Source organism: Phaenicophaeus curvirostris, chromosome 26, assembly GCF_032191515.1.
Source record: "Phaenicophaeus curvirostris isolate KB17595 chromosome 26, BPBGC_Pcur_1.0, whole genome shotgun sequence".
In the NCBI taxonomy this organism is placed as follows: domain Eukaryota; kingdom Metazoa; phylum Chordata; class Aves; order Cuculiformes; family Cuculidae; genus Phaenicophaeus; species Phaenicophaeus curvirostris.
In genome coordinates, this window is record NC_091417.1 from 765769 (window position 1) to 790568 (window position 24800).

At 44.2% G+C, this 24800-nt stretch overlaps 1 protein-coding gene across 10 annotated transcripts in view; it reads right to left on the reverse strand.

Annotated features, from left to right (window-relative positions):
- Positions 1-20867, reverse strand: part of TANC2 (tetratricopeptide repeat, ankyrin repeat and coiled-coil containing 2) — a 171813-nt gene extending 150946 nt beyond the window's left edge. For 9 of the 10 annotated variants that reach the window (XM_069876945.1, XM_069876943.1, XM_069876942.1 and 6 more), the window contains exon 1: positions 20787-20867. The gene's annotated coding sequence lies outside the window, so the exon portion shown is untranslated. The remainder of the gene's footprint in view (positions 1-20786) is intronic. The other variant, XM_069876936.1, reaches the window with a different exon arrangement.
- Positions 20868-24800: the final 3933 nt, after the last annotated feature.

The following is a 24800-nucleotide window of genomic DNA, read 5'->3' on the forward strand; positions in this document are numbered from 1 at the left end:
ACGATGCCAAAAAAAATAAAGCCATCTAAAGAATGTTTTTCGTCAACGAATCAGGTAGTTCATGTAGGGAACAGGACAAACAGAAACAAGAGACATCAAAAATCTCACAAGGCCATTCTGTGACTCAAAACCACATCAAAACACGCTTCATTCACCCATCGCATTCACTGCCATCACATCCAACTGTTCATTTTATTCTTTTGAACAATTATCAGCTCAGAGCAACATCAGTTCAACACGCATTCCCTGTACTGAGTTTACTGCTGTGGCATATCCATCACTTTATTTAACTTCATCCAATACAGAAACGGTCCCCTTTAAACAGTTTTTGATAACTCTGCATTTGGGGCCTTTTCCACTGCCTCAGCCAATTTCTGAATGAACACCTCGTGGCCCAAGCTGCTCAAAGAGCACTGAATGAAAGGACGTGATGTAATTTCCCAAATAAGAAAACAAAGAAATGCTATTCAAAAGTAAAAATCAGTAAGAATGCCATAAAGCCAAGTAAACAAAAAGTTAAGAAATACAACAACTCAGGTCTAGCCTGCTCAGTAGATTAGGTAGATAAGTAATTCAGACACAAAGCAGTCAATACGCAGGCTTGCAGTCCCAAGTAATTTCTTGGTTATACCTGTGTGGGTGACAACTGTATGGAATTCTTCGGCAAAAGAACATGTTTAAAAACAACCAAAGCATAAAACAGCAAAGACGCACACTCACCACGCCTCTAGCACCCTTCCCATAGATTCAAATGATTACTTAAGAGCATTTTTGTATCTGTTGTCTAACACATCAGTCACATAATCATAAACTAAACTCCGTTTCTGAATCTGTACACCCTGGTGCACCAGTACACAAAAAAAGGCATCAAATAAAAGGAATGTTACCCTGAAGAAGGGCCCCTGGTTAACCTATGGATCACTGGAACAGGGAAGAACAACAGTTCTTGGGGAAAAAAAATAATTTAAAAAAAATCACAATTCTGTCCCCAGGTTCAGCTGACAATCACACCCCCTCCCCTTGTTCTACCGCAGAAGACAAGCATCTACAAAAGAACAAATGCTCTCAGGTCCAGGAACACATCTCAGCTGCAGTGTTTCCTGCCAAGCTAAAATCCATGCCAGAAAGAAGCCTTAAGGCTTTAAGCAGCAAACCAGAACCCCTGCCTTCCACAGCCAAGGACTACAGCAGGGAAGAGGTTCAGTATGAAATGACATTAGGATGCTGGATGTCATAGTAACGAGTTTGAGAAGCCTAGTGAGATACCTTGTGAGGAACATCACCCATTTTACATCTGAAAATATTTCACATCAGCACTGAACAAACTTCCAGTTAACCATATTAAATAAGACCAGTTTTCTATTCATCCCAGAGCAAACAAAACAACCTTTTCCCCCACATTCTGCACAAGCAGATGTTGCATTTGAGCAGGTAAAAATTCACAGCAATTTTGCAAAGCTAATTGAATCTGAAGCCTCTAAACCAAATGTACCATAGGTCACATATACCCTGATCGCAACAGTTTAATTATATTTTCCCAGAGAAATTAACAACTCACTCATACTTTTATCAACAGAACATTAATACACAGACATTAAACACAATGGCCATCTGTCTTTGCAAACCATACCCTACACCAGTGATCAGAACACGCTGCTCAACCAGTCCTGCTGGAAGAAAAAAGCTTTGATATGGTCTCATGAATAAGGATTTCCATCTTTAAATGAGGTTATTTTTCTAGTTTTGGCTGTCAGTTGCACCAGCTGGTATTCATCTGATAAACTGAGTAAGCTTGGGTGGTATTCTCAAATCAAATACAATCACAGGTTAAATTCATTGCACACATACATGATGGAAACAAAACACATACTGACAAAAAACATAGTCTTGATTCCAGTTCTAACTCACAGAAATTAATTTTTAAGCAAGATGTGTATTTTAATGATGCCTGTCATAACAAATCCAAGATGGGGAAAACAGCAATATTCTTTGAAAGACAGGACTGTAACACTGACCTAGCCTTATTGGGGACCAACCTGGAAAACAAGTCTCATGGTTCCATCTTGATGAAGAGTTCATCTTCCCAACTTATTCGCTAATTAAAAGTAAGATTTGAATCATGTTACCATACATAATTACTGTACTTAGAGTTCATTACATAGGAACATGAACCACTGATAAATCAAGAGTTTCACAAATAAAACCATACAACAGAACACTTTGGTCCATAATTAGATACATCTTGGCTGATTTTTAGTAGCATTAAGCAAGCATCCACTCTACCATATTCTAAATTGGCCACAGTTTCTTCACTCTAAATAACTACGGGAAAGCATCCAGAATCAATGGAATTATGAAAAAAATCAGAAAATTGTCCATGCTTTAAATTAAGCTTTTCCTGCTCACCACACGTGCCATGAAAATTATAAGAAGCTTCCATTTTATTTCCTGCTTTACAAACAAATAGTTCCTAGCCATTCATAGAGTATCCCATTTTTCAGCATCTTAATAACGTTTATCAGACTTCAGAAACTTCTCTACTAGCACCGCCCCTGGGAACAGGAGCTGTCGGTGGTTTGCTGCTACAATGACCAGGGCTACAAAGTCCTCACCTTTCTAACACCTTCAGACACTAATTACCATAACACATTTATTAACATTAAACACAACCTGGTTGTTCCCCCTCCCTGCTGCATCTGCAGACTGGTCATTAGTTATTAACCAGTTGTTTTGGGTGCTGCATTCAATGCATATGCCAGAGAGGAAAAAAATCACACCTTACAAATTACAAAGTATTTTCCATGTGTGAAATCATACTTACATTAAGAACAACAGCATTTTTGTGTTCTTAATTATCTGCCAAAGCTACAGTCCATATCTTAGATTCTGAGTGAAATACAACAACAAAAAGATGATTTAAGTGCAGTTTCACTTGCCTTTCATTTTCCTGGTCGCTGGTTAATTATATTCCATGCAGAGAACTGTGACTTGGCAGAAGTGGATATTCCACTTTAAGTCACTTCTTTAAACCTTCCAATAGGGAACATATCCATATGTAAGTACTTGAAGGAAAGGGGATATTTATACACATTTATCTTTTATAAAGTATAAGACTAATATCTAAAATGTGCCTTACTACTTAGGAAAACATGTTTGAACCACAAGCAATTATAAATGAAGCCATTGTACAAGCACACTTGAAATTAAAGCATACAGCACACTTCAAAGGAATTCAAGGCTGTACATACGATCTGTGCTCTTGTTCGCTAACAACTCAGAGGTTTCCAATTTCACCTTGCAACAGGCAGCAAAAATGCAGAAACGAAGACTTACAGTTCTGGTGCAAAGAATTGCGGTTTCCTACCTTCATGCAAGTGAGAGTTGAAAACCCAGTGAAGTGGCGTCTTTTTAACTAGAAAAACAAGCTAGTCTAACATAAACTGTTGCAGGCCCAGAAAGAATGTAAGCCACCAGGAACCAAGCAGCAGCAGGCAGAAAACCAAAATCGTGGGAGTACCAAGTGAGCCAGGCAAGTCCCAAACCCAGAGTCGGAGACCTGGTGACTTTCAATGTGCCTCTTAATCTGCTACATTACCATGGCGTAAAACGTAAACTGCGACTACTAAGTATGTGCTTAACTTATCCCCACCACCAAATAAGATATTAGCTGGCAGGAGCCACTGCCTTGGCTCAGGTGTGCTTGAGTCCCTTCAGAAGATGGGTATAGCAGCATTTGAAAAACTTGACACTTGTTTCCATCTGCTCAGTGTACCCTATATCCCTTCTGCCTTCTCTTCCGCTTGGTCCATCCATCCTGTGCCACAGGGAGCCAAGGAAAGATGAGCAGTAGTGGTGCTGTATTCTGCTGAGATGACAGTGCTGTTTAACTTGGGGTTTCCGGGTATAGTTCAGTGTGTTTCCTCCACTGCTCTCACAGCCCCATACAGGAGAGATTCACGCAGCAACAAGGAACAGAAGAAAAAGGAATATCCTGACTGGGTCAACCCTGAACCCTGAATGACTGTCAGCTTCCAGCTGAGGTCCCTCCTGACAGAAGGTGACTCTGCTCCCAAGTGACTTTTGGTATCGGCACTGCCTTTACTAACCGATACCTACAGGCACCAACACTGGGGTTTCACTGCTGCCCCTGTGCTCAGCCTTTCAAGAAAAATGCGTATCACTTCACTTGCATCAGAATAAAGTGGCTTGCTGAAGCATACTTCGTATTTGAAGGTGAAAGATGAAATGGCCAAACCAGACATTTCCACAGTTCAAACTGTGGCCAAAGCACAGCCCAGCAGGCATGGCCACACACCAGCCAGGACAGACAGACCTCACACGAACACCTGGTTTCTGGCAGTTCAGCGTGATGCCACTCAACCAGTTGGAGGGGTTTCAGTTTGTTTTAAATTCAGTAAAGAAGCTCCTTTTTTAAAAATAAAAACTACCATCATTCTACCAGAGCTATCCTTGGCAAGGAACAGTGCAAAATGTGTATTAAGAAACACACAAGATAATTCTACTTTTTAAAATAAGTGGTTATTTTCTAAAAACTTAAATTTAAGTTGTAACTGAGCATTCAGTCTACCTCGATGTGTAACTACTGTTATCTGAGAAAAAGAGACATTAAAAAAAATCAGAACAGATAGTCTGGATGCCATTTTGAAATGATACCTTAGAAAAATAAATCAAACTTGATTTTCTATGGAACAATATGCAAGCATTTTGTTTCTTCCCACTGCAATTCAAATGTTTACCAATTGTGGCTAACATTTTTAGATGAGTTTTTTTTTTTTTTTAAGAGAATGATTTAAACAAACTTCCTCAACAAAAGCACCTGCACTTGCTTCACTATGGTTCCCATTTCTGTTTCCCTTTTTAACTGCCTCTCCTCTCCAGGTCTCTGCTTTAATCCTTCAGCACAGGCAGTCAGCAGTTGCCTTTGGAGTCTGTACCAAGACTGTTCAAGCTATCAAACAGGCTAAATGTTTTCATCAAGGTTTAATTGCTTTCAAAGCATAGCGAAGCCTTTCTTTGGGAAGCCCATAGCAAGGTCAAGGCAATAATTAACAGGACAAGCACGAAATCAAGGCCACACCAAAACAACACTGGTGCAAAGACATCTAATGATGTCCAACACCACTGCTCTGATCTCCTGTGCCCTAGACGTCAGCCCCTTGAAATGACAGTGAAATACTATAAAGAACAGCATTTCAGGTGTAAAATTATAATGGATTCAGTAACTTCCCATTTGGATCACATCTCCCCTTCCTCATGCTGAAGATAAGAGACAGACGACTGAGGTACATCTTGAAAACAGTGGTATGGGAAATGGGTTAAGTTTCTGTGAAACTTTATCTGGTTAGAATACCACAGCACAGTACCACTCTGACCACTTACACAACCCTTCCTCCAAAACCATTCCACAGGCACTATCTGTGTAAGAAAAGCAACAGTTAAAATGCCCTTAAAAGGCTCTAAGGGAATGCACTGTGAGTGTTAAAAAAACCCCAACTCTCTCTTTAATGTGGAGAATATCTTCTTTTCAGCTCCAACTCGCTTGCTTGTTGCTGAAATGTTACTGCAAGAGAATATAACATTCTTCCCACTCTCTGTTTTTAAAGGTGCAATTAAATGTTGCCACTTTTTCTTTCCCTATAACGTGAACTGTTATCTGGCATAATTATCTGTATGAAACCATTCCCGTCCATCTGCAGCTGAAGTTTGTCATCACATTAGTACATGAATCCCACCCAAACCCTAGAATACACATTTTTTAATGCTGAATATTGTCTTTAAAAGAGTAATACAAGACGCTTGAAGTTTCAGACGTGCAGAGGACAGGCTTGGAACCAGCCCAGCTTTGTGCACACTAAGATGCAGGGGTTTTGTTCATAGCACACTACATTAGATTGCCTGGAACAGTCCAGGGATGGAGACAAAGACCCTTTTACAGAGAAGGTGTGTATTATCTCTGTCTAAGACAAAGAAGTTATTCTTTTATACAACAGATCTGACCATAGCACCCAAACTGACAGAAAATGCAACTTCAGACCTATTTCCATCCCTGTCACATCTGTGTAGACTGGGCTCACCATCTACCACAACAAAGTACACTTCCCTACACAGTTTTGAATGATGCATAAAGACAAAAACAGTAACAGACTTGGCACTAGTCCTAGGTCATTTGACAGCAGAGAATTAGAACCCGTATCTTGAAATCCTAGAATGTCATTATTACTACAAAATCACTATTATATGACTCTACTCTATCAACTAATAAATAAAATCTGTCAGCAGTTTCAGAAGAAATTTCCTTCACGGGCTGTTTCTGCTACTGACTCCACGTGCTTTAAGCACTCATGCCGTACTTGGCAGGGAAGTTGAACACTTAGCTTAATTTATGTAAGCAAAATTAAAATAACTACACCACTGAAGTAATTAAAACCAGAGGATAAGGAATGAATTTTAATATTATTAGCAATACCCCTTCCTTCTAATTCTTAATTATATTTGTTTGTATAAAAATATTTGTGTCAGGGTACAGTTTATTAGTTTGCTCTAACACATCTGTAGAGAACTCAGGCAGCGATTAGACAGATTAATGTCTAATACTGAAGAGTAATGCATTACAATCCACACTGCCATCTAAGAAGTGCAACTCAGTCCTCTCTAAATGCTCCCTTGCTACATTTTCCCAGTCTATGGTGAAATATAATTTATGGTTACAAACACAAACACTACATAAGCATATAAAATTTTTATCAAAATGAGTTTGCAACCAAGCCAGTCACTGAGCCCTAAAGGTCTTAGCCCAGACACATCAACAATACGGTAAATTCAGAACAACTTGAAAAAACAGTTATGAAGACTTCCCAGCTTCTAAAGGCTGAGCTAATAATTACATATGTGAAAACCCACTGAAAATCCACTGAGAAGACCCTGCTTAGAGCAAAATGTGACCTATGGAATCTTTACTCCCAGGCTGTCTAGTGAAATAACACCATTTTGCACTCAAGCTCAGACTCAAGTGTGTCAGCCTGGCAGATAAAAGAAATGCATCTGTAACACCAGCTGTTGTCCATCTGAAACAAATACATAAATACACCCCTTCCAACTCTTTACAATACTCAGCCCAAGCAGATATTAAAACTACATATCTATTCCCTCACCCACTGCCCCATAATAACTTAACATAATAGTAATAATATCTAAATTGTTTTCCTCACATTTCTTTGACTATTAAAATTATTATTGTAGAAGTCTTTAATCCAAGGTGTCACGAATGGTAATATATTTGCACTTGAGCAAAGAAAACAGTTGCACACTCATCAATCTCTAGACAACCAGGCACCCAAGTGCAATCCTCTGTCCTGTTGTAAAGGATGTCACTGCCATTTCTAGTAGCACTGGTACAAATGTGTCAAAATCCAGTTTAACTTTCAAACCACTCAATCAAGTCCACCTTAATCCTCAGATAAGCCTTTGTTATCTCTAACCTCTTCATTATGAGATTGGAAGCCTTTTTCACATAAGCTTTCAAAACACGTTACTACTAAGTTCACCACTTTCCAGTTACTCTTCCCACCAGCCCATCTGCATACTTATTTACATGCAATTATCTATTCAGGAAGCACAATTACAAAGTCAGAAACATCTTGCTGCTGTTCTGCTTCTCAATTTCATCTTCACTAATTTAGTTCTTCTCCACTAATTAATTTCCAAATCTTCCTTTATCCTCTAAGTTCACAAGATAGTTTTGATCCTGATGTTTACAGATCTACACCTACATCAGCAACTCACAGCAAGGGAAAGGCCAACCGCATCATTCCAATGTCCTGGCAGCCTGCTGACCACCCAAAGACCTCGGCTCACCACAACGTGCACAGTTTCTCATCAGGCAGGGTTACCAAGGAACACTGGAAAAAGATGGAGGTTGCCATCCTAGAGAAAAATTTCCTTTCTGCTTGCTGAAAGGTGTGGGGCAGAAGTCAGAGCTCCTGGAAAACTGATCCCCTTGTAATGGGGACACCAACCAGACACCTCTGTGGCAGACTGGCTGCTGCAGCTAACGGTATGGAGATCAATAAGTCTGGATTTTCTCAGCCCAGAGTTCTTTGCCATGCGACACGGCTAACAGCAAACACACTGCTCCCGGCCTCCCAGTCCTAAACACCAGCAAGGACTGGTGCCTCTGTGAAAGAATGACTTCCCATAGACTTATCAACTGTCTCAGGACAAAGTAGCACATTTTCATGGCTGCTTTTGGACATTTTTTTAATGATCTGAAAGCTTACAGCAAGCTTTGCACAACGATGGAAAACAGAAGTGGGAAGGAATACTTGTGTGTGTGTGATCATTTACCTAAACTGTTTCCATTACTAAAGAGAAGCATCATAAAAATCGCCTCAGCATGGCAAGGCAAGGACTTTGTTGCATAGGAAAGGTTTCACCTCAGAAGATTTCACCACATGTGAACAGCAACAAAATCAATGGTACTCGTGATCCAGATACTGCTGAAAACCAGCATATCGCTCCTGCTACACTCCAGCGATGAGAGATCAATTCCCAGCCCTGCTACTCAAACTGAACAATGCTGCAAAGATAAAACAAGAGCAGGGTGAGAAGGGGGAGGAAGAGGAAGAACACACATAAAAGAAGGAAAACCAAACTGATGTTCCTATAAAGAGCAATATGCAAAAGTTCCCCATCTGATATCTATTGCAGAGGTAAACACAGCCCTAGCAGAAAAACAAACAGAACATTTGAAAAAAACACCAAGTTCTCTCTCTGGGTTTCTTACCTATTTCCAGAGTATTTCACATTTCAGCCTATGGTATTTCCAGACATTATTTAGTAAAACCCTGCCAGCCAGCTGCAGACAGATAAAAGCTATTTCCTAAAGGAAAACACCCAATTCAGAGGTACACAAATAACACAATATGAAACCTAGAGGCTTCTTTATCTAAAAAGCAACCAACTGTAAATATTGAATCTTTCAATCAAGCGAGGCACGTCAAACATGTAAACAAAGCTATTAATATTTTAAGTGGTTTCTTATTTGGAAGAAGATCATAAACTTTACTAAGCATTTATACTTTCAATAATCATTTCCTACTTGTGCTTTATGAAGAATATCACCAGACCAACTCCCATCAGCAGGAGCATTCCAGATGCAACAACTCTGACACCAGCACAAACACGAGGGAATACATATTGTCTGTTTTAAGAGAACTTTGTAGGAGCATTACATAGAATAATGTGGCTTTAATAAGGATACTCAGTTCCCACCCCCCCCCCGAGATCTCTCCCCAAAGAAACAATTATTCTGGTAGTGACCATTCAGTTCTCTGTAAGAAACAAACCCTGAGTCTCCTGGAAACTATGGCTGCACCAAAGTCTTTCTTTCCTGACTGCCAGGGTTGTTTCTGTTTGTGGGATTTCCCAAACCTGGGCAAAACTTTTCAAATAGTTCCGGTTTGCTGAACATCGTGACACAGGCATAAGATGGACAACTGAGCACTTGCTTCCATTTTCTTCTTCTTAATCTAGGTAGTTTCTAACAGTTTATTTTGGGCGTTTGTTATTCGATCCAAACCAATTGCAAAAATCAGATATTCTTTTTAATGTCAATAAATGACAAAGCCCACCCCTTGTCAGAAGGAAATGCATGCACAGGTTCTCATGCCATTCCAACCCGCTTCAGCTAACAGCCATTATTTCTACTCCTGAGCTGTGGCGACAGAAGCTCAAAGCAGAGTTTGCCCTCCAAACCGACCCCCACGCACGGTTCCATCTCATTTTTAATCACATCCTGCTGTTCACACCAGAAACAGCCATGCAGCATCACTTCTTACATATAACATTAATATTTACTCAAGTTTTCTTGCAAAACTTATCTAGAAATCAGCCAGCCAACAACTTGTCACGCCTTATGCCTTTTTTTTCCTGACAATCCACAAAGAGCCTGAAATCAGAATATGGAATAATGGGACTCCTGCCAGCAGACTTCCTGTGCTCACAGCCTGTAGCATATGGATAAGCTCTTAATACAATGCAGAAAGACGACTTCTTGCGTGTAATCAGCCAGTACGAGCTTCATGCAAAAGTTCAGCATGAGCTTCTAGACTATAAGCAAACTGCCACCAGACACCAGCCTGGGGATTTATAGCTTAGACACCTGACAAGTATAGATTTACACTGCCAAAATTCCCAAACTGGAGATCTCCGTGAGCACTCGCATGCATCAGAAGCAAGAACACAGATGGCAGCACGTGATGTTTGAGAAGGGTCAATCCCCCACACATGCTGGAACCACAGCTGAATGGGCAATAACTAACACAACGTGATAACAAAACCAACACAGGCCATGCTCATGGAGACAGCTCATCACCAAGAAGATTTTTTACAGTTATTCATTTTCCTGGTAATGATGAGTAGCTAAATAATCTTATGTCATATGATCCAATGTTTCTTTAAAGACAGTTTTATCCACACTTGAGGGAGATTTCTCATTTGCCTCCATTTATGAAGAAGGTTAATTTGCACCTATGATTTGCAGTGTTTACAGCAGAGTGACAAACCTTGACTATACCAGAAAGTGTAGCAGATGCAAAGCAGCCACTGCAGCCTGTAGCAGTGCCTCATCTGCTTTTCTGAGTGCAAAACTGTCTCCCTATAAAGACAAATGCAATGTCAGAGATTGAGGTTAATCATAATAGCTATCTTTAATGCAAAATGCTAATTGTAACCAGGACACAAAAGAGTACTCTGTATGGTTACATCAGGTACCTAAAAATCAGATCACAGAACACTGAAATTTCTCACAGAAAATACTGAATTGAGGCAACTATTTCAATGAGGTGCTTGGTAAGCAGACTAAACAAAATATGCACGTGCTTACCAAGTAACATCCATTGACTCACTTGAAAAACTTGTGTATGCATCCACCAACTTCCATGCTGATCTCCATTTTCAAAGATCACAACTACAGCAATACAACATGGAAAACTAACTCAGTGCAAAGACTATGAATGCATTCAGCACACTGAGACAAAGTCGCTATTGACTAGATCTGTTTGGTAGTCATATAGACATTTACCAGAGACAGAGCGGTAAACAAATTCACAAAGATGTAAGCAGAGCCCAACACAAAGCTTATCTGCTTTATGGGGACTCCTGCAGTTACAGCTATGCTGGAGGAGAAAGATATCAGTAAAGCCCCGAGCAGAGAGACAACATATGCTGACGTAAGAGCAGCTTAACCATCCACCCAAGTAACTCGAGAAAGAACAAAAGCCCTCTTTGAAAACCTATATGTGTCTGAGCATGCATCTTGTCCACACTGATATGCAGTGCTTTCAAGGTCTGAGCAAGCCTGCAATAAGAATCCAGATCTGAAAAAAAGTCACAAATTCACAATTCCCTGAGCTTCCCTTGCTCTGTGTGTATGCAAAGGATACAGGTTTTTTAAGTTTCATTCTGGACACTGTACAGAGCTCTGCAAGTTTCAAACTCCTCTGTTGCTCCTGTCCTGTTTTTATACTAGTGACTACTCTTTTTGTTCAGAAATTAATTAATGCTTTCTTCCTATCCCTGCAACCCCTTGAAAGCTGACAGCATCCACAGGTTTTACTAGTACACTCTCGATTCTATCATCCAGGTTACTAAGCAACCTGCTAACCAGTTTTGCATCCACTTTACAGCAGTTCTGGCTGTGCTATGTCTCACTTTTCAGACAAAAATATCATAGACCACCATATCAAAAGTGCTCCTAAAAGGAACACAGGGAATTTTTCACCTAGTTATGAAGCTTTTCTCATCCTCTTACGGAAGGTACCAGCAATTTGTTCAAGACTAGTTAGCGGTGACAAATGAAGAACAGATCTTTCAGCTCCCATCTGGCAAACTCAAAATCAAATCAATAGACCACTCCATTATTCACTCATGAAATATCCCCTCTCTTCCAGCCATGCACATACTAAGCAAGTGGAGGCTTACATAATACAGAAAAATCCAACTTTTTTTAGGGCCTAGAAGATGGTCTAGCAGGCATTGCAGCCTGTGTTCCCCTGACTTACTCCCCTCACACTTTCTTTCAGACGCCAGCAGCTAAAACCTCAGCTTAGACCCCTGCAACTGAAAATACTTCTCAAGTTCACAAAAATAAACACTTGCATCTCTTTCTCTTTGGAAATCTACACTGATTTAGAACGACACCATTTGGCTTGCGATCACAACTTGTAACTGGCAAGAACTCCCACTGTTATTACTTTTTGGGATAACTACTACCCACATAGTGCCAGATGGTATACCCCACCTCTGCTGAGGAGGTGTAGCAGCACTGCCTGCTGTCAGCAGCACATCGCCTGTATTTCATTTTTTAAATCAAGACATAGATAATATTACCACTCTGAAGAGAAAGTGGATGGACATATGTGCTCCACTATAGCTTAAGCCTTCAAAGAACAGTATTCCTTTCTTTAATGGTACCTGTTATGCTAAATCCCCACTCCTGAAGACAAAAAAAAACAGGGATGCCTTGACGCACACCCAAGTACGAACCAGAGATTGGAGCCAATAGAAAGCTGCTTTAAAAGACTTCAAGCAAACACTAATGTTCTAACTGTGAAGTTGAGTACCTCATGCTAACAACTGTGTGAAATAGCAGAAAATTGAGTTGGGGTCCCCAATCACATTAAAAATTCAATAGGAAAGAATTATTTGAATAAAAGAAAAAAAATCCCAATTAGCAAATGAGAGATTTCTCTCTTCATAAAATATAAACTAGCTATTAAACAATTTAGAAATGCAAAAGCTGCTAGAAAAGTCAATAAGCATTAGATCCCAACTTAAGCAACTAGAGACAGTACAGATTAAGCAACACAGCTCTGCGCACAGAATAACTGCCTGAACCCCTTATCATCTTGCAAATATCCTTAAAATCAAAGTGTGTGTCCACTCATCTCCCCTTTGCCAAAGACCTTCTCCTGCAGCACTAACAAGAAAGAGCGAGCCTGCCCACGCCTATCACAACTACCCCCTCAGCGACTGACCTGATCTTGACAGACACACACTGACCATTAAGAGAGCCTGGACATGAATCACAGAAAAACCAGGTTGGAAGAGACCCACCGGATCATCGAGTCCAACCGTTCCTATCAAACACTAAACCATGTCCCTCAGCACCTCGTCCACCCGTGCCTTAAACACCTCCAGGGAAGGTGAATCAACCACCTCCCTGGGCAGCCTGTTCCAGTGCCCAATGACCCTTTCTGTAAAGAATTTTTTCCTAACGTCTAGCCTAAACCTCCCCTGGCGGAGCTTGAGGCCATTCCCTCTTGTCCTGTCCCCTGTCACTTGGGAGAAGAGGCCAGCACCCACCTCTCTACAACGTCCTTTCAGGTAGTTGTAGAGAGCAATGAGGTCACCCCTCAGCCTCCTCTTCTCCAGGCTAAACACCCCCAGGTCTCTCAGCCGCTCCTCATAAGGCCTGTTCTCCAGCCCTTTCACCAGCTTTGTTGCTCTTCTCTGGACTCGCTCCAGAGCCTCAACATCCTTCTTGTGGTGAGGGGCCCAGAACTGAACACAGTATTCGAGGAGTGGTCTCACCAGTGCCGAGTACAGAGGGAGGATAACCTCCCTGGCCCTGCTGGTCACGCCGTTTCTGATACAATCCAAGATGCCATTGGCCTTCTTGGCCACCTGGGCACACTGCTGCCTCATATTCAGTCGGCTGTCAACTGAAGAGCTACACAGTATTGAAGGAGTCAAGGGAAAGAGCAAGCACAGGAGGCTTAGGCCTGAAAGGACATTGCTAGAGCGTGTTCAGAGGACAGTAGCGAAGCTGGTAAAGGGTCTGGAGAACAAGTCTTATGAGGAACAGCAGAAGAACTGGGATTGTTTAGCCTGGAGGAGGGTGAGGAGAGACCTTGTTGCTTTCTACAATTACCTAAAAGGAGGTTGTAGCAAGGTGGGTGCTGGTCTCTTTGCATAAGCATAGGAAGTGACAGGAAAAGAGGAAACTGTTTCAGGTTGCAGGGGGTGTTTTGATTGGATATTAGGAAAAATTTCGTTAGTAAAAGAGTGGTGAAGCACTGGCAGAGGCTGCCCAGGGAAGTGGTGGAGTCTCCATCCCTGGCGGGGTTCAGAAAGTGCGTAGATGTGGCACTTCGGGACATGGTTTTAGACACAGTGGTGTTGGTCTGATGGTTGGACTGCATGATCAACTACTCAGCTAAATTTCATTAGTTATTTATTTACACAAGCTTCACATTTTAACTGTTACATGATGGAAAGCTGCAAGTGTCAATGATCTCCAAAACCCAAATTGCCTCTTTCAATGACGAAAACAGAAGATGTGGAAAATGGTATGTAAAGGCAAATAACTCATCACAATGGGCATATCTCTGCTGTCTTATATGCAACCTACCCTAAAAGAAATGATCACAAACTTCCCGATATAAAACCTAGAGGAAAGAGAAGGAAGAAAGCTTGCCTTCATCCAATGCATTTGCATAGACTTACGATTCGGCACAGAACAAACGTGGCTTTGAGCTTTCCCTGCTTTGATCAGCATAATAAGGTCACAAACACTCATCAGATGACTTTTCAATAACTTATGTGGAATGGGGCAATATGAATGGAACCGCTATGGTGCAATAAAGGATAATTCATCCATACCAGGATCTTCACTTTGGATATACAGTACTTTATTCTTCCTCATTAAGTACAACCAAACTAATGAGCAACAAGGAGCTCCAAGACCTTGAAATCATGAGCATGAACAATCTCCAACAACACATCACTCCCCAGCCAAACAGAAAGACTAACAGCAACTCCAGCCCTCGCTCCACAGAACTATCAGCCTGCTCTGGAAGATGCTCTCGCAGTCACCAATATGTTCTTTTCATAAGGGACAAATAAATAACAACTACTGGTAACGGCTGAAATGTCAATAGGCATGATTCATCCCCCTCTGTGTTAGTTATGCCAGTCCAAAGGAGAACACCACTCTAACAGATTACTTCCCTTCCCATTAGCTCATCCAGCATCATTCCCCTCAGCACAAGGGCCCCAGCTCCAGAAGGCAGCGGCATGCGGGGACTCGCCTGCACAGGAACAGTAACATCAACTCACCGGGATTCTTCATATTCCTCAAGTAACTACATGCGCCTTTGCCAAACTGGCTCTTAACCAAAGGTTACTTCTTTGGTAAAGCTACATAACTCTAGTTTCACAAAACAACGGGACTGGTGGGAAGGAAAAGAAATAGGAAAAAAAGCCACTCAAGTTTTAAATTCAAAAAAGCAACATTTTTTTGCAAATAAACCCTCCACTCAGCAAGAAAAAGCTTTACCAAAAAAATAATTTAAATGGCTGAGGAAACAAAACAGACCTCTACTTTTTGCAGAACAAGTACAAAGCCAATGAGTACACGTGTTTCATAAACACCATGAATAAATAACGATTTGAAACCCAGCAATCACGCAACATGGCACAGAACCAAACCTGAGTCAAATAAGAATACTATACTTCTAATGTGACATCATTATTGATTCATGTTCTCTTAAGCAGTATTTTTCAAGATGGAGTTTCTCACTCCACAGTATAAATTCACTTATTTGGCACATTTTGGAAAAAGAGGTGGTAAATGTTGCCCAGGAAGAAAACCAGACTATTCAGGGAGCTCTACAGATTATCCAAAGGTTTCTCTTCCTTATGTTCTGAAACACCATAGTCCTATCCCCACAGCACTCAAACCATACAGAATTTTTCATCAAAATCCAGCAAAATAACTTCTGCTCCCCCATCAGAATCCCACAGCTAATTCCACATTAGGACAGTAAGCTAAATTCCTCTCCTGTGTCTCCATCACCATTGGCATAAAACCAGATCCTTCCACCACAAGCTGCTTCAGCAGAACCTCAACCAGCTCCATAAAATAGGGAGCTTCAGAAGGGACAACTTCAACACTAGGCTCTAAATTCCCAGTTTCTCTCTTCTTAATCTAAGTCCACAAAACAAGCCACCATCTTCTCTAATTAATGTAGGGTTTGTATTTAAAGTAATTACATCTCAAATAAACATAAAACAAACAACTGCATTTTAGCTCCATAAAATAATGGGACTGGAATAATTCTAAGTAATATAACTAGAATTTGTTCTTTAAAGCTCATAAAATCCAGCTGGCAAATAAACCAGAGATGAAGGATCTTGTTCAGTCCCCCTGCTGCAAATATTTGCAGATGCAGTGAGCTTTAAACACTGATTGATCTCCAGCAAATGCAACAGGCATACTCTTAACCCTGAGGTTCAAATGAACATGTTATTCCAAGATGTAGACTTCCAAGGGCCAGAAACAACCAGTGAGCTCAGCGCTGCTCTCAATGGAGATCACGGTAACCTCCCACAGACCTTTCTGGTAACGTCACTAGCTCCTGTATGACCACGTAGCTTTTGCATATTTTGCAGATGCCAAAAACTGTTCACAGAGGTTGGCGTATATTCGTTACGTTGGAAGTAAAGTACAAGACAACCTGAAATTATAATACTTGCCACTAGCCTGATCAGTAATCAATTACATTAGTCAGGCTGCACCAGTTCTCTCAAACATCTTAGTCTCATCAGTAAACTACCCTTAGCGCCAGTGGCTCATCTGGATGTGAAAGAGAAGTCATCTCATCACATCATCCTATTTTAAAGTAAATTCAGACTCATAAGGTTGAAGAAAAAGAACCAACATCTATATTCAAGGCTTTATACACCAGAAAAGACCAAAATTTGGAAATTCCCAAAAATTTTTTTAAAGCACAATTTTTTTTAAATATTTCACAATAAGGAATTACAGGTGTTCAGAGCCACTCAGCTGATCACAACTTTAACTGCCTCTATAAAACGTAAATTTAGATAAAAAAAATTTTATTTTAAAAAAAACCCCACAAAATTGAGAGGGTTGCAGGTTACTGTTTCTCTTCTAATGTACCAAGGCATTGGTTTAGAATTTTCTGGTTACCTTCTTATATTTTCCCTTTTGCTATTTAATAAAAAAAGCAAAATAGACTATTACCAATTTTAACAAGCATTAAAGAAAATATAAGATTCTAGACTAATGGAATTCAAATGTGTCCAAGCCAAACCAAAGGTGGCCTCGCAGATAAAGTGTTCTTCTGGAGAGATATATATATAAAAAAAACAATGCCTGCAGAACTTCGAATACAGAGTGCATAATCCTGTACATGATGCACATTTGGGCCTTATACACTTTGCATTTGTGGACATCATTATTAAGAAATGAGAACTTATATCAATGTATAAGACTTTACAAGCAGAAAATTAGGCATGCTGGTTTGTAATGTTGCATAAAAGGATGAATCTTTGAAAAATTTACTGCAGACAACAGGCATGCTCATGGATTTCTCAATATAAACACAGATGCCACTTGCATTCTGAAGGTTCAAGTGAAAAAAATCTAGCATACATAACACTTACTTTTTAACATTTCAGGTCAGAAGACATATTTCTGCTCAGAATATGTATTTAAATTTTAAAAAGCCACGAGCTCACAGGATCATGGGAAAACCAATGGAAAAGACAAAGATAAGAAAAAGACAGGAATCACTACTACGCAATCAATATTGATAAGGACTCGATTTTATAAAATTATATCAGTTATCCAGCTTCACTAGATATACAACCAGTAAGCCACGTTGCAATTACAAGTCTAAATACGCATGCAAGTGTGCTTCAACATTCCATGACCACAGACTAGATGCAGGCAGGATATGGTCCTACCTCTCCACTCAAACGCAACTGGTGGCAAGGTTGGAGCGGGAACAGCCTTTCGCATTTACGATGCACTTCACAAGAGTTACACCAAAAAAGAAGCCCAACTCTAGGGAGCTTGTTTACTGTCCCAGAAGCTCCAGAGCCAGAATGGCCACAGACCTCAGTCGCTTCAAAACCAGCCATGGAAGCATGAACGCTTATTTTCCTGGTAGTTCATTCACAAAGACCACAAATGGAATTTTGACTATAACAAGCTGCAATAGATTGTGCCTTCATAACCGGACTGCACATTCACCCTACATATTCCAGAAAAACACACATCTACACAAAGTATCCATGATCTAAGGGGGTCCGTCACCACACAGCAAGAAAGCCCAGTGTGACTGTAGCCAGCAAATTATCTTCAGTATGTTTTCACCAAAAGGCATCGATTTCACTGACACCTTTTTATTTTTCTTTTTAATTCATGGATTAGGAATAGATGTTTTCAGCTGCAAGGTTTGGTATCTAAGTTTTGAGGATTACATAAGAAAAACAGATCACACACAACCTCCAGCATTTTGAAGAAATCGCTCCTGGTTCCAACCTGAGCAATGCTGCGAGCAGGACTCCATGGTCATGCTGTTGTTCTCTACTGCACATTCAATGTATTCTTTCTTGTTCTTCCCTCAATTTCAACATTCACTTCCCTTCATCTAGTGTACTGTAGCTATGCTACACTCCCTGGCAGCACTAATTAACCTTCACAATTTAATTTCTCCAGATATTTTGTTTTCCTTGTGCTGTTTTCACCTGCACAAAAGCCCAAAATCCACCTCTATGCATCATTCTCTACACCAGCTCACCGTCTAACACACGCTTCTGAACTTCCCAACACAGATGAGGATGAGAATCTGTCTTTCCTTGCAAAACATCCACCTGAGAAGCTGCCTGCCTCATCATCTCTCATTTCTTTTTCACATTTTAGCCCCCAACAACCAGCCCACGCCTGTAACAGCAAGGCACCCTGTGTGTCATCAGCCTCTATGCTCCCCCACTCGCCTCACCAGAGGCAGAGGAGGGTGGGTGGGTTAAGCCCCAAGGGAGGTAGAGGAGGAGGGTGGGTGGGTTAAGCCCCGGCTCCCAACACCAGGGGAGGCAGAGGAGGGGGCTGAGCGGGTCCACCTTCTGCTCACACCACTAGAAGCTGAGGAGAGCGGGTGGGTTAACCCCTAGGTCCCAGCCCCACAGGAGGCAGAGGAGGGTGGGCAGATCAACCCCCAGCTTCCTGGACACTAGATGGGCTCAGGTACCCGCTACCTGAACACAGCCCTGAAAACACGAGCCCATTCTGCAAGAAAACACCTTCCCACTGCCACCCTCTCAGGGATGGACCCCAGTTCCTCATCTGTGCACAAAATATTCATCACTCACCATTAAGGCTGCACACCACCCCCTTAAAACCAGATATTTCTAACTGAAAGGATGGATTTTCGGAGCGGTACCTGCTGCAGCCCCACCTCTCAGCCGCCTGGGCACGGCGAGGCCCCGCTGCCACCCCAAGCGTGAGGAAGGAAGCGCAGCCCCGCCGAGCCCAGGCGGCTCCCCCGGGGGCTGCGGCTCCACCTGAACCAGCTCCCCCCGCCGCGATCCACGGGCAGACGCCGCAGACACCTCGCCGGGCGCCGCCCCATCGCCGTCCGCCACACACGCCCCCCACACTCCCCCCAGACCTGTCGCCGCAGGGGGACACACAAACACCTCCCCCCCACCCCACACACGCCCCGACCCCCCCCGACACATCCCGCACCCCAACACCACCACACACACACAGACACCGCTCCCACCCCCCGGCCCCTCACACCCCACCACCTATACGCACAGACCACTCAGGCACCCCCCACACACATACAGACCCCTGGCACCCCACACATCCCCTCCACACCACACAAACACGCCTTCCTCCCCCACCATTCACACACCCCTCGCCCCCCCCCCCGAGACCCCACAGACGCCCCCACCACACGCAGACCCCTCGCAACACGCACCCCATACCCAAATAGGGCCCTCACACCCCCACACCCCATCAGCACACAGACCCCTCACACACGCATTCCCCACACACACATCCTCCTCCCCAGACCCCTCAGCCTCCACACACCGACCCCTCCCCACACACACACACGTCCCCCCATGTCCACAAACCCCTCACAACCCCCCAAACCCACACATACACACACAGACGCCCCCACACGCTACATGCCTCAACCCTCACCCCACACTTCGCACCCCACAGACCCCCTCACACCCTACGGAGCCCCCCCAGCCTCCTCACACACATCCACCTCCCCCAGACCCCTCACTCCCCATACACGACCCCCCTCACACAAACCCCTCACCCACACTCCCCACACAAACCCCCAGACCCCTTCACCCCAACGCAAATCCCTCACCCACAGCCCCCCAACCTCCCCTCAAACCCCACACATACACAGACACCCTCACATCCCCCCAGACCCCCTCACACCCCACACAGACCCTACAGAGCCCCCCACACGCATCCACCCCCCCACATACACTACATCCGTCGCCCCCCACCCCACACGCACCTCCCCACACCCCCCTCAACCCCCCCCAAATCCTTCACCCGCAGACCCCTCACACCCCCCAAGCCCACATACACACACAGACACCCCCACACCCTACAGAGCCCCCCCAGCGCCCCTCACACACACACAACCCCCCCAGGGCCCCCTCACCCCCCACACACTGCATCCCTCACCCCCAACCCCACACGCACCTCCCCACACCAGACCCCCTCACAAACACCACCCCACACCCCATCTTCTCCCCAGAGCCCCCCCCCCGCGTTAGCTCACAGACAGGCCCCCCCCCACCCCCCCCAATACCCCCGAAACCCATGACCCTCTCATCGCTCAGCCCCCCCACCATCGCTCATCCCCCCGACACCCCTCCCCCCTCGCAGCCACCCCTCTCCCCCGGCCCCGGCCCCCCCTCACCGACGAGCGCGGGGCGCCTCCCTCTCACCGCATCCCCGCCGCCGCCGGGCTGAGCGCGCGCCCGACCGGAGGGGCGGGGCGGGGGCTCCTCGCCCCTCCCGGCTCCGCCGCCCCTGCCCGCCGCGCGCCGCCGGGGGTGGGGGGGAGACAGAGCGCGGGAGCGGGCGGGCGGGGCGGCGCGATCGCCCCCCAGCGGGAGCGGGCGGGGGAGCTGATTGGCTATTAAACGGAGGTGGGCGGGGCTATGCAAATCGAGACCGCGCGATGGTTGGTTGGTTCTCCACGAAGGGGGCGGGGCTATGCAAAACGCGTACCGCTCGCCCGGGAGCGCTGATTGGCTCTTCATGAGGAGGGGGCGTGGCTACGCAAATCAGGCGCCCCTCGCGGGAGGCGGGCGGGAAGCAGCGGGCGGAGCTGATTGGCTCTTCAGGAGAAGGGGGTGTGACCATGCAAATCACGCGCCCTCTCCCAGGCGCTGATTGGTTCGATAGGAGCAGGGGGGCGTGTCTATGCAAATGAGGCGCCCCTCGCCGCCCCAGCTCAACCTGCGCGGAAGGGGGATGGGGGGGGGGGGGCTCCTCCCCCGCCCAGCGGGCGGGCCTGGCGCGGGCGGGGCGGGATCCTCCCCCAGGGACCCGGGATCGCCCTCAGCAAACCCGTGGTGGGACCCATTGTAAGGATAACCACGTCCGTGATAGGCCCCAAAGCATCCGTGACTGTCCCTCACATCCCTGATTGGCCTCGTGGCATCTGCGATAGGCCCCAAAGCATCCATGAGCCCCTCGTCCATCCATGGTCGCCCCTCACATCCGTGATCGCCCCCATCGCAGCGGGGATTACAATAGGAAGGCTGGGGAGGGGCTTTTTACGAGGATGTGCGGGGATAGGACAATGGGGAATGGCTTTAGATTGGGAGGGAAAAGATCTAGAGAAGACATTAAGAAGAAGTTCTTCCCTGTGAGGGTGGGGAGGCCCTGGCTGCCCAGAGCAGGGGTGGCTGCCCCATCCCTGGAGGGGTTCGAGGCCAGGCTGGATGGGGCTTGGAGCCCCTGATCCAGTGGGAGGTGTCCCTGCCCGTGGCACGGGAACTGGATGGGCTTTAGGGTCCCTTCCAGCCCAAACCATCCCATGATTCTAAGATTCTTGAAGTGCACATTGCAACTGGCAATCCCATCAGCCCTGCTGAACTGTCTGCTCTGAATGAAATATAACTGGGATAGAAGCTGGGTTTTCTCATCAAACTAAAAACTGATGTTAGTTTTGCACAAAGCAGCATACAATTAAAAAAAAAAAGGTGGGGGTTATCTGCTTATTTCCCTTTAAGAAAACTAATATTTAGGTCTCAATCAACTAAACAATCTTTTGAGTCCAGTATAAAGTGTTTCCTTTAATTAAATTAATTAGGAGTATCAACACTCCCTTGGGATGGACGCCTTGTTAAACCTTTGGGTGCAGATCACTTGCCTCCATCTAACCCAGCACGGGTAAGAGCTTTACGTCAACATCTGCCCACGGTGCCAAATTAATGACCAAATAAATGAAGCAACAGGGTAATCTTCAGTTGTGAGTCAAGAAAATTACTTGCATAAAAAATAAACTGCAATAGAAGGAATCCTACCTTGGAAGTGCCAGGAGAAACTGGAGGTCGCTCTGTGCTGGGTTTTATGTCTATTTGTTAGCAGAGCTGGTAAACCAGATGCCAAGCTCTGGAATTAAGTTTGGATCGGAGCAAGGGAGTGTATGTCACCTGTATCATCTGTCACTGCAGTCCTTTCCTAGGAGAGTGGCATCACACAAACCAGTGCAACAAGCGCTTGAAAATAAAAACCAAACCCTCACAGGAGGGAAAGCTTCCAGCAATATTTTCATCTGAATCTGTAGCCTCCTGGCTCTCCCATTACTTCCAGAACTGCTTTCTTTAATTGCTTATCTTCTGCTGCCCTTTGGTCTCTTTAAACCACATCTATTAGAGGGGAATACATAGTCAGAACAATTCCCATTTTTTCTTCAGCAACTTATTAGCACAGCAAACCCCTGACTGTGCACAGTTACGGACCAAGGAGGAATAATAGTTCCACCTACAAGAAAATATTCTCAGAACTGATGTCAACATGTACCCGTATCATTCCTGGGAAAACAGATTTCAAGACACGGGTTTGAAGCGAGGGAGGATTTAACAGTTCCAGTACAGAGCTGAGGAGCCAAAGGGAATGAGACAACAGCAAAAGACCATCTTCCAGAAGGGAAGAGAGGAGCTGTGGTGTAAGTTTTAGTTCACTTGTTTCTGTCAAATACCCTGTAACTCTTAGCAGCGATGGGATAAATGATATTTAGTGAAACTGCTAACACCATTTCATATATTGCATTAACTCAGCAGCTCTCAGAGAACACGCCAGGTTCCTTCCCAGCAGAGTATCTCCTGTACAACTCACCCTATAAATCAGTACAGATTTTTTTATTGCTTGCCTACACCAAAATCCAAAGCACTGCATGAGGGAACAGGAACTTTTTGGAGATGGAACAGCACTGAAATGCTTCCTTCCCTGCATACCTGGTATTTAGCTTACAATAGTGAACCCTCTGGGTTCTCCCACCGTCTGCAGTAGAGACAGACCTGACCTGTAGTTCAGATGGAGCTGATGATCTCAACTAAGATCTAGCAAGCATCCAGGCCCACAAAGTTTCCAGATCCCTCAGCTTCCACCAAAACAAGACACAGTGACAGGAACTGCCACGTTTTGCAGAAGTGATTTTCTCAGCAGAGGATATGGAAACACCTCCTGCCCAAAAACTGCTTCGGGTCAAACTACCACAAAGAGTGAGGAGGGCGTCTGCATTCAGAACCCAGACACAATAGCTGCTGAACTTTAAGTGAGAATATTTCAGAAGCATTATTCCTATTTCCAGTAGGATCTTCCAATTCTGATGCATTATCCCAAGAGGGCATCATTATCATGAACCACAGCAAAGTTCCAAATCCTTTTTTTCATGACGTTCCTAAAGTGTTTGCTCCACCCTGCTTCATGTTAGGAAACTGATAAGACAGCTGTGAAAATACACCATGGAAAGCATGGTCATATTACTAATCAGCTGGAAGAATTTGCACTTTTTTTGTCTCCCAAGGGAATAAAGATTGTTGTTTATTCCACTTTTCCAAAGGCATAGGAACCAGCATGTAACCTTCTCTTCATTAATCCAACGGGTATCGTTAAGTAGGTGTGTACTGACACAACATTTTGGCTTGCAATAGCCCCAGAGCAGCTGCCTCCAAACCATGTGTGGGCTACTCTCAAGATTTTCTTAATATGAAAGGGGGTGTGGGTCTTTCCTGTCATGAAAATACTCACCGTTTCCAGTGTTCCTCGGCAGTGCCTGCTGTAAGCATCATTACGTTTCTCATTTGGCAGCATCCCTTCACCAAGTGATGGCTACAAAGACCTGCAAAGCTTGTGTGCTCGCCCTGCTGCGGCACTGATAACACTTAATGGCCATTTTTCTTCAGATTAATGTATCATAAAGGCAAGGACATAACCAAGATGCAGCTTGCTTGGCCTGTTATGCTGCACTGTTTGCACACCCTTCCTACAGCCCTTCCCAACTGCTCTGCTATTTTACTGAAACTCGCTTTTGTGAAGTGCTGTTGTGTGCCACCAAGCTGTTGTTGTTTTACACCCTCGAGACACCTGCAGTTCAGCGACAGATCCCTCTGCTAGAGATGTTAGCGCTGTGTGGTGCGGCACAGGAATCCAAATCTTGAAGACAAATGACACTATAGACACACTTGAGCTGAATTTACAAAGTGAAAAATGACGCTTTGGTGCTGCAATTCCCTTTTAGCAGTTTCCTTACTTGAGTTGATCCCAGCTGTCTTCTGGCAGTTACCATCTCAACCCTTGCCTTTCTCTCCTCTTGCTTTTCTGCTCTGATACTTACCTGCAGCCCACACACCAGCCTCGTTTCTTCTCTTGCTCCAGATGTGGTGCCTGCAGCCTAGACCTGCAACAAAGTTTGGTG